Source organism: Phragmites australis, chromosome 7 (genome assembly GCF_958298935.1).
Source record: "Phragmites australis chromosome 7, lpPhrAust1.1, whole genome shotgun sequence".
Taxonomy (NCBI): domain Eukaryota; kingdom Viridiplantae; phylum Streptophyta; class Magnoliopsida; order Poales; family Poaceae; genus Phragmites; species Phragmites australis.
In genome coordinates, this window is record NC_084927.1 from 3,729,910 (window position 1) to 3,741,043 (window position 11,134).

The following is an 11,134-nucleotide window of genomic DNA, read 5'->3' on the forward strand; positions in this document are numbered from 1 at the left end:
ACTTTTCCTTTTTTTTTCTTCTTTTTCCTTTTTTTTTTCTTCCCCCTTTTTTTTCTCTTTTCTTTTCTTTTCTTTTCTTTTCTCCTTCTTCCTTCCTGGCTTCTTCTTCCTGGTTCTCTTCGGCTGGCTCTGCTTGCTTGCTTCTTCTTTGATCAAGCCACACAGAGAGAGAGAGGGCAGCAGCAGGCGGCGACGGCCGGCGGCGCGCAGCAGCCGGCGACAGCGGTGGCTTGGCGCAGAGGCGACGCACGGCGGGCGGTGCGCGGCGCAGCGGCGGCGACGCACGGCGGCGACGCGCGCTGGCTCGGCGCGACGACGGCGCGCGGTAGACGGTGGCGCGGCGGCGCGGCGCTCTGGCGGCGACGGCCGGCGCGGGAACAGCAGCGCGCAGCAGCGAGTGAGAGAGAGCCGAGCGAGAGAGAGAAACGTGAGAGAGAGAGAAAATGTGAGCGCAGTAGAGACGTCTGGATGATCCATCCAGTACTTATCCCCTTTTTTATTTATTTTTATTTTTTTTTCAAAACAACGAACGGTCTAAATTTATTGGGCTCGCTACGGGTCTCAAAATGCCCGGAACGGACATATGAATAGCAAAATGGGTTCGTCTCGACGAGATGAACGCAACCACGGTCTCCGATCGTCCGTACGAGCAACGGATCAAAAAGTCAAAATTCAGTCAAATTCCTTTCATTTTTTCCTCAAAAAAAATTCGGTATTACAACGCACCTTCATTGTGAAGCGAGTTTTGTGTTCTCAAATGGAGCAAGCAGAGCAGCTACAACGCCATAATCTATTTCAGACATTCCTCATTGTCAAAGATGCACGTGTTCGGATCATAATTGATGGCGGGAGTTGCAAAAACCTATTGAGCTCCGATCTTGTGAAGAATCTTTCCTTGCCAACACGTGCACATTCTCATCCATACTACATTCAGTGGTTCAATAACAGCGGCAAGGTTAAGGTAACACAATCTGCGAGAGTACATTTTTCTATTGGTTCCTACCATGATTATGCTGATTTTGATGTAGTGCCTATGCAAGCATGTTCACTTTTGTTAGGCCGTCCTTGGGAATTTGATACTGATGCTACACACCATGGTAGAAGTAATAAATACTCTCTCATGCACAAGGGAAAGAAAATCACTTTGCTTCCTTTGACACCTGCTGAAATTGTGCAATGTGATAAAGCGCTAGCTGAAAAAGAAAAGAAAGAACGTGTTTTGGAATCTGAAAATCAGCAAGTAGCTCAATCTGTTTTCCCACCTAAGAAAGAGAAGAACACACCTAGGACCGAAGGCATTAAGTTAAAGGGTGGTGTTATGCTTGCTACTAAATCTGACCTTGCTGAAATTCAAGATAATGATGCTTTGTGCTATGCTTTGGTATGCAAAGAGATTTTATTTTCGATTGATGATATACCTCGCTCTTTGCCTGCTGCTGTCACTAACCTTTTACAGGAGTATAAGGATGTCTTTTCAGCTGAGATACCCCCGGGGCTGCCACCATTGAGAGGGATAGAGCACCAAATAGACTTGATCCCGAGAGCGACTTTGCCAAACCGCGTTGCATGTAGGACCAATCCGGAGGAGACTAAGGAAATTCAGCGACAAGTCCAAGACCTGTTGGACCGTGGGTACGTACGAGAGAGTCTTAGTCCTTGTGTTGTTCCTGTTCTTTTGGTTCCTAAGAAAGACGGTACATGGCGCATGTGTGTTGATTGTAGAGCCATTAATAATATCACAATAAGGTATCGTCACCCTATTCCTAGGCTAGACGACATGCTTGATGAGTTGAGTGGTTCTATTATTTTCACAAAGATTGACTTGCGTAGTGGTTACCACCAAATAAGAATAAAATTGGGAGATGAATGGAAAACTGCTTTCAAAACTAAGTTCGGTCTATATGAGTGGTTAGTGATGCCTTTTGGTTTAACTAATGTACCTAGCACTTTCATGAGATTGATGAATGAGGTTTTACGTGCTTTCATAGGAAGATTTGTGGTGGTGTACTTTGATGATATTTTGATCTATAGCAAGTCACATGAAGAACACATTGATCATGTACGTGCTGTTTTTACTGCTTTGAGAGAGGCATGTTTGTTTGCTAACCTTGACAAGTGCACCTTTTTCACGAATAGAGTTGCTTTTCTTGGCTATGTTGTTACTCCACAGGGAATTGAAGTGGATGAAGTTAAAATTGAAGCCATCAAGAGCTGGCCGACCCCTGGGACTATCATACAGATGAGAAGCTTTCATGACCTTGCAGGGTTCTATCGACGTTTTGTGAGAGATTTTAGCACCATTGCTGCCCCACTCAATGAGTTGACAAAGAAGGGCGTTACGTTCCAATGGGGGCCAGCACAAGAACAAGCTTTTAATACGCTGAAAGAGAAGCTTACGCATGCACCTCTACTCCAACTTCCGGACTTTGGTAAGACTTTTGAGTTAGAATGTGATGCTAGCGGCATTGGAATTGGAGGAGTGCTACTACAAGGAGGTAAACCCGTTGCTTATTTTAGTGAGAAATTGAATGGGCCATCTCTGAATTATTCGACTTATGATAAGGAGTTGTATGCTTTAGTGCGAGTTTTAGAAACATGGCAACATTATCTTTGGCCCAAGGAGTTTATTATTCATTCTGATCATGAAGCTTTGAAACATATTAGAAGCCAAGCCAAACTGAACAAATGTCATGCTAAATGGGTTGAATTTATAGATTCGTTTCCTTATATCATTAAACACAAGAAAGGTAAAGACAATGTCATTGCAGATACGTTATCTAGACGTTATACCATGCTGTCCCAACTCGATCATAAGATTTTTTGTTTAGAAACAATTAAAGGATTATATGCTACTGATTTGGACTTTAAAGATGCTTTTGAACATTGTAAAGAAGGAAGAACTTGGAATAAATATGTGCTGAATGATGGATTGCTATACCGTGCTAACAAGCTATACATCCCAGCTAGCTCTATTCGCCTATTGTTCTTGCAGGAAGCGCATGGAGGTGGTTTGATGGGACATTTTGGAGTGAAGAAGACCGAGGATGTACTGGCTGCTCACTTCTTTTGGCCTAAGATGAGGCACGACGTCAAGCGCTACGTGGCACGCTGCACTACTTGCAATAAAGCTAAGTCTCGCTTGAACCCACATGGACTTTATATGCCTCTTCCTGTTCCTAGTGTGCCTTGGGAGGATATTTCTATGGATTTTGTTTTAGGATTGCCTAGGACCAAGAGGGGGAGGGATAGTATATTTGTCGTTGTGGATCGTTTTTTAAAAATGGCATATTTTATACCTTGTCACAAGAGCGATGATGCTACAAACATAGCAGATTTGTTTTTCAGGGAAATCATTCGCTTGCATCGAGTGCCTAACACCATTGTTTCAGATCGTGATGCAAAATTTTTGAGCCACTTTTGGATGTCACTTTGGAATAAACTTGGGACAAAGCTGCTGTTTTTGACGACATGTCACCCTCAAACCGACGGACAAACGGAGGTTGTGAACCGCACATTATCCACCATGTTGCGGGAATTTGAGGATGTGGGAAGAGTGTCTACCCCATATTGAGTTCGCTTACAATAGATTAGTTTACTCCACCACCAAGGTAAGTCCGTTTCAGGTAGTGTATGGTTTTAATCCCCGTGCCCCTATTGATTTACTGCCTTTACCAACATCCGAGAAATTGAATTTTGATGCTAAGACACGTGCTGATTTGATTCTGAAAATGCATGAGTTGACTAAGGAAAATATTGAAAAGATGAATGAGAAGTATAGAACTTATGGTAGCCAAGGTCGGAAACATATTACTTTTGAAATTGGTGATCTTGTGTGGTTACATTTGCGCAAAGATAGGTTTCCTGATTTGAAAAAGTCTAAATTGCTGCCTCGAGCTGATGGTCCTTTTAAAATTGTGGAAAAGATCAATGATAATGCATATAAGCTTGAGTTGCCTGCAGATTATGGGGTTAGTCCCATATTTAACATTTCAGATTTGAAGCGTTACTTGGGAGAAGAAGATGACATTGCGTCGAGGACGGCTCCAATTCAAGAGGGGGAGGATGATGAGGACATCACTCTTTCGGATACATACACACCGAGTATTCCTCCAACAATATGTCCATTGACACGAGCTCGTACACGTCAACTAAATCATGAGGTGAGCTCGTTCCTTAGTGTTCCTTTATATTTTGATAAGGATGGGATGCTACTGAATAATTGTGATGTATTTTTACTTAGGAACACGGGAGAAGACCAGCAAGAGCGCCCAAGCCAAGGTGGAGGTCCAATTAAGTTCGAGTCCGTTTCGGAGTCCAAGACCAGACTACACTAAAATCGTCGCCCAGGACGCATACGGACTCCGTTTTCGACGTTCTACATATGGTTGGAAGGCTAAGGAGATAGGCTTTCCAACGGGACTAGTCACATGTCCAAATTCTTTCTGACTCAGCAGGAATAGTCGAAAGAAGTGGACGTCCAGAATCTGTCAAAGTGTTGCGCCACCATCTTTTGGCCCGTTGGGCCATGTAACGTGTTGGAGTCCATTAGGGACGCGTCCAGGGGTCCTTGGCCGACCCTAGTCTCTTATATACAGTAGTCGCCGCCCCAATTAGGGTTGGGTTTTGCTTAGATATTGATCTACACACAGATTGTGAGATTTTCGCTCTTGTTCCGGACCGACTAGGCCGCCGCAAGTGTTTGTGGAACCCCAACTTCGAGTGCTTGAATTCTATTCGCAATATTTCAGATTGCATCTTCTACGTTCTTGCTTGTGTTCTCGGTACGCTTGCAGGGATTGAGCCTTCTTGGCGACGTCAATCGCGCGACATGGTTGAAAACCAACGGAGCTGTGGTGTAGTGATTGCAAGGGAGTCGATCTGTTCGGGTCGAAGCCTTTGGATCATCAACGTCGAGTTCTCCACCTACCGACTTATCGCTACCTATCAGAAGATCAGGCCAACAATCTCATCAGCTGCTGTCGGTGACATGGGAACCAGGGGTCCCCGAGTCCCGAGGCCAGGACAGCAGAGTGCCACGTGGCACCCTCCCTCGGGGATTATCTCCCCGAGGTTTGAGAAGACCAAGTTTCGGGAGAGGGTGCTCGGGGCCATGAACAGTGGTCCCCGATGACCCAAGAAGGCCAAGTTCCGGGAGAGGGTGCTCAGGGCCATGAACAGTGGTCCCCGAGCACCCGAGTTCCCCAATGACAAGAGAAGTCACAGTTCTGGGAGAGGGTGCTCGGGGCCATGAACAGTGATCCCCGAGCACCCGAGTTCCCCGAGGACCCGAGCAGACACAGTTCTGGGAGAGGGCGCTCGGGGCCATGAACAGTAGTCCCCGAGCACCCGAGTTCCTCGAGGACCAAGAAAGGGCATATTTGGGAGAGAGTGCTCGGGGCTATGAACAGTAGTCCCCGAGCACTCGCAGTTCCCCGAGGACCAAGGAAGAGCATATTCGGGAGAGAGTGCGCGGGGCTGTGAACAGTAGTCCCCAAGCACTCACAGTTCCCCGAGGACCTGAGAAGTCATTCGCCGGTGGACCCCACAGGGGCTCAACGGTGAGGTGTCAATTGGTGAGAGGCCTGATGCTGCATTTAAGAGGGCGCGTGGCCTGTCACTTCCAACCACTCCCCCACGCCTGCTGTCAGTCCCTGCCACGGTCTAGCAGGGAGGCGTGGGGACATTTAATGAGCGGGTCCCATCGCGCGTCATCTGGCGCTCCTTGGGATAACGTCACAGGGCTCAAGGCATATCGCCTGCCACCCTGCTGTATCAGGCTCGCTCTGACTGAGCGGGCACGCGGGGTGCTCGCTGGCTGCCCGGTGGGCCCTCCCCGCAACACCCGTCGAAAAGCGGGATGATGACGACAAGACCGGACGGGGGCGCGTTTTCAACCCTTTCTGTAACATCAAGCTGCAGCCCATGATGGTTGCTTTCCATTTATGGTGCCTTGGAAGTCGCGCCATCCTTTCTGGGCACGCTACCCGCCCCGACGGGGTATAAAAGAGGGGCGGGCTCCCTGAAGAGGAACAACTCTGGAACTCGGAGAAGATCAAGACAAACAGAAGATAAGCCGACGAAGAACAAGAAGCACGAAGCTCTAGACTTAGACAAACATCCTTGTAACACGAGAGATCCTCAGAGAGGCATTCCCTGAGCATTTATAGCATACACACAGGAGTAGGGTATTACGCTCCGTGCGGCCCGAACCTGTCTAAAATCCCCAGAGCATTTATTTCCTCCTGCATCCGATCATCCATTCCACCTGCATCTCATTTACTCCTATTTATTTCACGTATGAGGTAGATTCAAAATCATCCCCCCGGCCGAATCTCAATGGGGGTCCCTCCGGATCCCCGCTTGTGGAGTTCATCCTCCGACAGCTACCGTGACGGTTAGACCGGCGGGAGGTCTATCACCAGGCAGTAGCCTTTCCACCCGTGTTCCACACACCTCACATGTTTTAACTACAAAACCAAAAATGATCCAACAACCATGATTACATTACACTTATGGGCAATAATATAACTAAAACGTTATATTTTCCATGAACAAGAAGCTATACCCTAACTCTACGTTACTTAAGCTCGACTAAGCTTTCGCTATCTAGCTCCGGTTCCTACGTGCATATTTAGCCTAACACCTCGGCATAGAAGATCTTCTCCTCGTACATCTCCATCGCGTCTTCTTTTTGTCGGTAGCTCCCACCATTGCATTGTTAGTGAGAAAAGCATGAATATGAGGGAGGGGACCAATGGCAAGGTGAGATACAATTGAACATAGATCAAGGATTAAAGAAGTGAAAAGTCCTTAAATAGAACACCGGAACTAAGAGTGTTTCCAACTCGCCTTTAACCCATGAGAGAATAAAGTGAGTTAAAGAACAAATTAAAGCATATTAACAAGCACAAGACAAGTGATAGCTCTAAGAGAAGGTAAGAAATAAAGAAGAGCACATCCCTAGAATGTGAAATTAATGTTAACTAGTTTTCTTAGTGAGGTTGAAATCTTTTGCTTAAAATCACCATACTACCGTAACCTACGGTCAACCATACTCTGATACCAAATTGTTAGGACCCATCCAAATTGTATTCGAATTAATCATTAGGGTGATAATTTGATAAGTTGAGAGCCCGCACATGCCTGTCTCTTGACGCGTCGCGTGCTAACCCACCTCTCATCACAACAATCCTAACCACCAATCATTAACCCGAATCCAATTCTAGCAGTCCTGGTATGTGTGTTTTTATAATTCCCAGGAAAGCTATTATCCGCACATACCTTTACCAACATGAATATCACAACATCACGATTTAAACTAGGGTTCAAAAGATTACAAGTTGATACATTACACTAAGACAAAGGCATTGTCTAGTGTAAACATACATACATCGCAGCGGAAAAACATCTAATGAAAATAAAGAATCGGTGGCACCATTTGCCCATAAGGCAACTGACCGGGATTAGAGTAGTATATCGACTACTCCTCCCCGCACCGCTCTCGGTGGGGTACAAGCAGTCGATGGCTAACTTCACCTGCAAAATAATCAACAAAGCACAGTGAGTACGAAGGTACTCGCAAGACTTACACATTTGGGTATATATATTCCCGCCTCCAAAGATAATGCATTTGGATGAATTAGCAAGGATTAATCCACAAGGTTCAATTGAATTATGCGAAAGGCATTTGAGCTAACTACTTAAATGTGTGAGCACCTAACTTAACCAAAAGCTACCCTCCTACCAAGAGATCATAGCCACAACGTAACTGTAACTTGATCAAACCATCCGATATGAACCCACAACCACTTCCCAACATACCACAACATCCCAAAGTCAGAACTCTACGATTGATGTGGATGGACAGAAGCATTCTCGTGACCAAGAGCATGGCAATTCAAATTGTTCTTACACCCTGCAGGGGGTATATCTTTACCCACACTACACGATACCACCCTTCATACAACCCGTCGGTTGCAAGCGTTGATTCACATGATAACCATTCACGTGCTCTCCCCGAACCTTTGTTCCCATGCCCGATGTATGTGGAGGCCACCTAGATCCCGAGCGTACGACAACTTACTGGCACAATCTCAGGTGCCTCTACAAGCCCTTGCTCACACCCTGGGTGCATGGGTCAAATGAACACGGTGACTTACGATACTAGGCTTATTTCACCATTATATTGGCATGTGGTAAGTATGAAAAATGCTTAAGCCAACGGTACCGACGAATGGTGCTTAATCGATGTAAGAGGTCCATGGCATACGGGCTCCTCTCCCGACCTACCCCTAGCACCGCCCATATGTTTTCTCATTCTCACCACTCATCAACCCATCATTGTTGTCATGGTGAAAGTGATTAAGTCCTATACTTGCGAACAATGGAACCTTCCACCGCTCGACTTCTACCGGTGACCTATGCATTGCTAAGCATTTTAGAAAGTTTTAAGTTGGATGTTAACACGATTATTCCGAGGCTACAAGGATATGGATCATTAATATACCAAGGTAGGAACATATGCAATGAGATAGGTTCTACCCGACTCCTGACATCAACTAGCTAAACATGCATGTACGGCATATAGCGATATCAAACAAATTGACTAACAATTCACCAAAGTATAGGAGAAATATGATAGATGCTTGCCTTGCTACTCCGGTGCTTCACTCACGTACGAATCTGGTTTGGCTTCAACCTCGACCACTTGAGCCGTCGGCGTGTCGCTCTCTAAATAAGTCGAGATTGCATCGAATAAGCATACGATGATGAAAATGTACACTTATGATGCATGAATCGCAAATGGCATGAAAAGCACCGTATTTTAAAAATATTTGCAAAAGATCACCAAACAATTTGGGTTAGAAAAGGTTTGAACCTCATATAAGACAATAAAAAAACTACAGTGCACTGTGCAGCTAGCGGTCAGACCATCGAGCTGCAGAGAGATTTGTGGTCTGGCAGTTAGACTAGACCCTTGGGCAGTTAGACCATGGGGCCTGGCGTCTGACTCCTAACTATGGAGTCTGATTTTGATGTTTAGCCAGCCAAGCTTAGCCCAGTGGTCAGACCAGCCATAATGGCGGTCGGACCGCTGGGCTCTGCCAGCGCCACCACAACGAGGTCATCAACGAAGGCTCTGGCGTTGCCTTCGACCACAAAGGGTACCAAAACACTCTAGGAGATTAGTGGAGTGCTCTAGGGTGGTTTGGACGACATGCACTGAGCTGAAAGAGAGCTCTTCTTTCTCTTTCGGCTTGGGTCTTGCTTCGATGAGGAAAAGCTTAGAGACGAGCTCGGGGATTACGTAGGGGCTCATGGGTGATCTCCTCCTTCGATCCCCTGCTTCCGTGGAGCAAGAAAGAGAAAGGGAGAGAGAGAGAGAGAGAGAGAGAGAGAGAGAGAGAGAGAGAGAGAGAGAGGAGGGAGAGGAGTTCCCCCACCTTGGCGTAGGGGAGCTTTCTAGCAGATCAACCCAGTCCGGGGAAGCTCCGATTCATAGATCGGGCCCCGGGATGGTGATTGGTCTTGAGGTGGAAGAAGGCGCAGGGAAGCTCCTCCGGTGACAAGATGGCGGGGAGAAGCTGGGGAAGTCTTCGGGAATGGTGGAAAAAGGATAGGGGAAGTCTCACCTCGGCGTAGGGAAGCTTTCTAGCAGATCAACCCACTCCGGGGTAGCTCCGATTCGTAGATCGGGCCCTGGGGTGGTGATTGGTCTCGAGGTGGAAGAAGATGCTGGGAAGATCTTCCAGTGACAACATGGTGGGGAGAAGCTCAGGGAAGTCTTCAGGAAGCTCGAGGAAGTCACCTCCGATGATCTTCGACCGTCATGGTGGTCGAGGTGGAGCTCTTCTCTCTCTTTCAGCTTGGGTCTTGCTCCGACGAGGAAAAGCTTAGGGATGAGCTCGGGGATGACGTAGGGGGCTTGTGGGTGATCTCCTTCGATCCCCTGCTTCTGTGGAGCTCGAGGTGGGGGATCTCCTCTCCCTCCTCTCTCTCTCTCTCTCTCTCTCTCTCTCTCTCAATCTCCCTTTGTCCCTTTCTCTTTCTTGCTCTTGGGTGCGTGGGGAAAAGGATAAGAGTGAGAGAGAGAATGGATCGAGGGGTTTTAAGTGACTGCTCTGGCTTCTGGCAGTCAGACAGTGAGCTTGGTTGGTCAGACTGCCCCAGGACAGAGGCCAAAGTGGTTCTGCATGCCTCTGGCGGTCAGACCAGCAGGTGAGCAGTTGGACTGCCAGGGGGATCTTTTCGCGGTTTCTTTCTATCCTTTACCTCATCCTTCCTAAAAGGATTTTGGAGCTTCCTAATCATCGCTAAACCATTTCCATCCATAATATATATAGTGGACACATGTATAAATGAAAGACATACATTTTTGAAATGTTTTTAAATACTTAAAACATGATTTTAAGGCGACATGATGCTTATGCATACTTAAGAACTAGATTATGATTTTTGTGACATGACACAAGGTATATTCGACCACCAGACAAAGTACACCAAGGATTTACTGAAGAAGTTTGATATGAGCGATGCAAAGCCCTTAGTGACACTGATGGCTACCTCGACCGTGCTTGATCCAGATGAAGATGCAGAGGAGGTAGACCAGCGAAAGTACAGGAGCATGATTGGCTCCCTCCTGTACCTAACGATGACAAGACCTGACATCCACTGCGCCATTTTCCTTTATGCTCGCTTCCAAGAATCACCAAGGACATCCCACCACCAAATGGTGAAGCGCATATTGAGGTATCTCAAACATACCCTTGAGTATGGTCTTTGGCTCTTTGCATCCTCTTCGCTTTCTCTTCGAGGTTTTTTGGATGCGGCTTTTGCTGGTTGTAGAATTTATAGGAAGAATACCTCGGGTACTTATCATTTCTTGTGTACCTCTCTTGTGTGTTGGTCTTCTCACAAATAGTCTATTGTTGCACAGTCAACTGCCGAAGCTGAATATGTAGCTGCCACTAGCTGTTGTTCTCAGATCTTGTGGATGGTTGCTACCTTAAGGGATTATGAGTTGGATTTCAGGAGTGTGCCACTTTTGTGTGACAACACTAGTGCCATTAGCTTAGCCAACAACCCAGTCCAGCACTCCAGAACTAAACACATAGATGTGAGATTTCACTCCTTG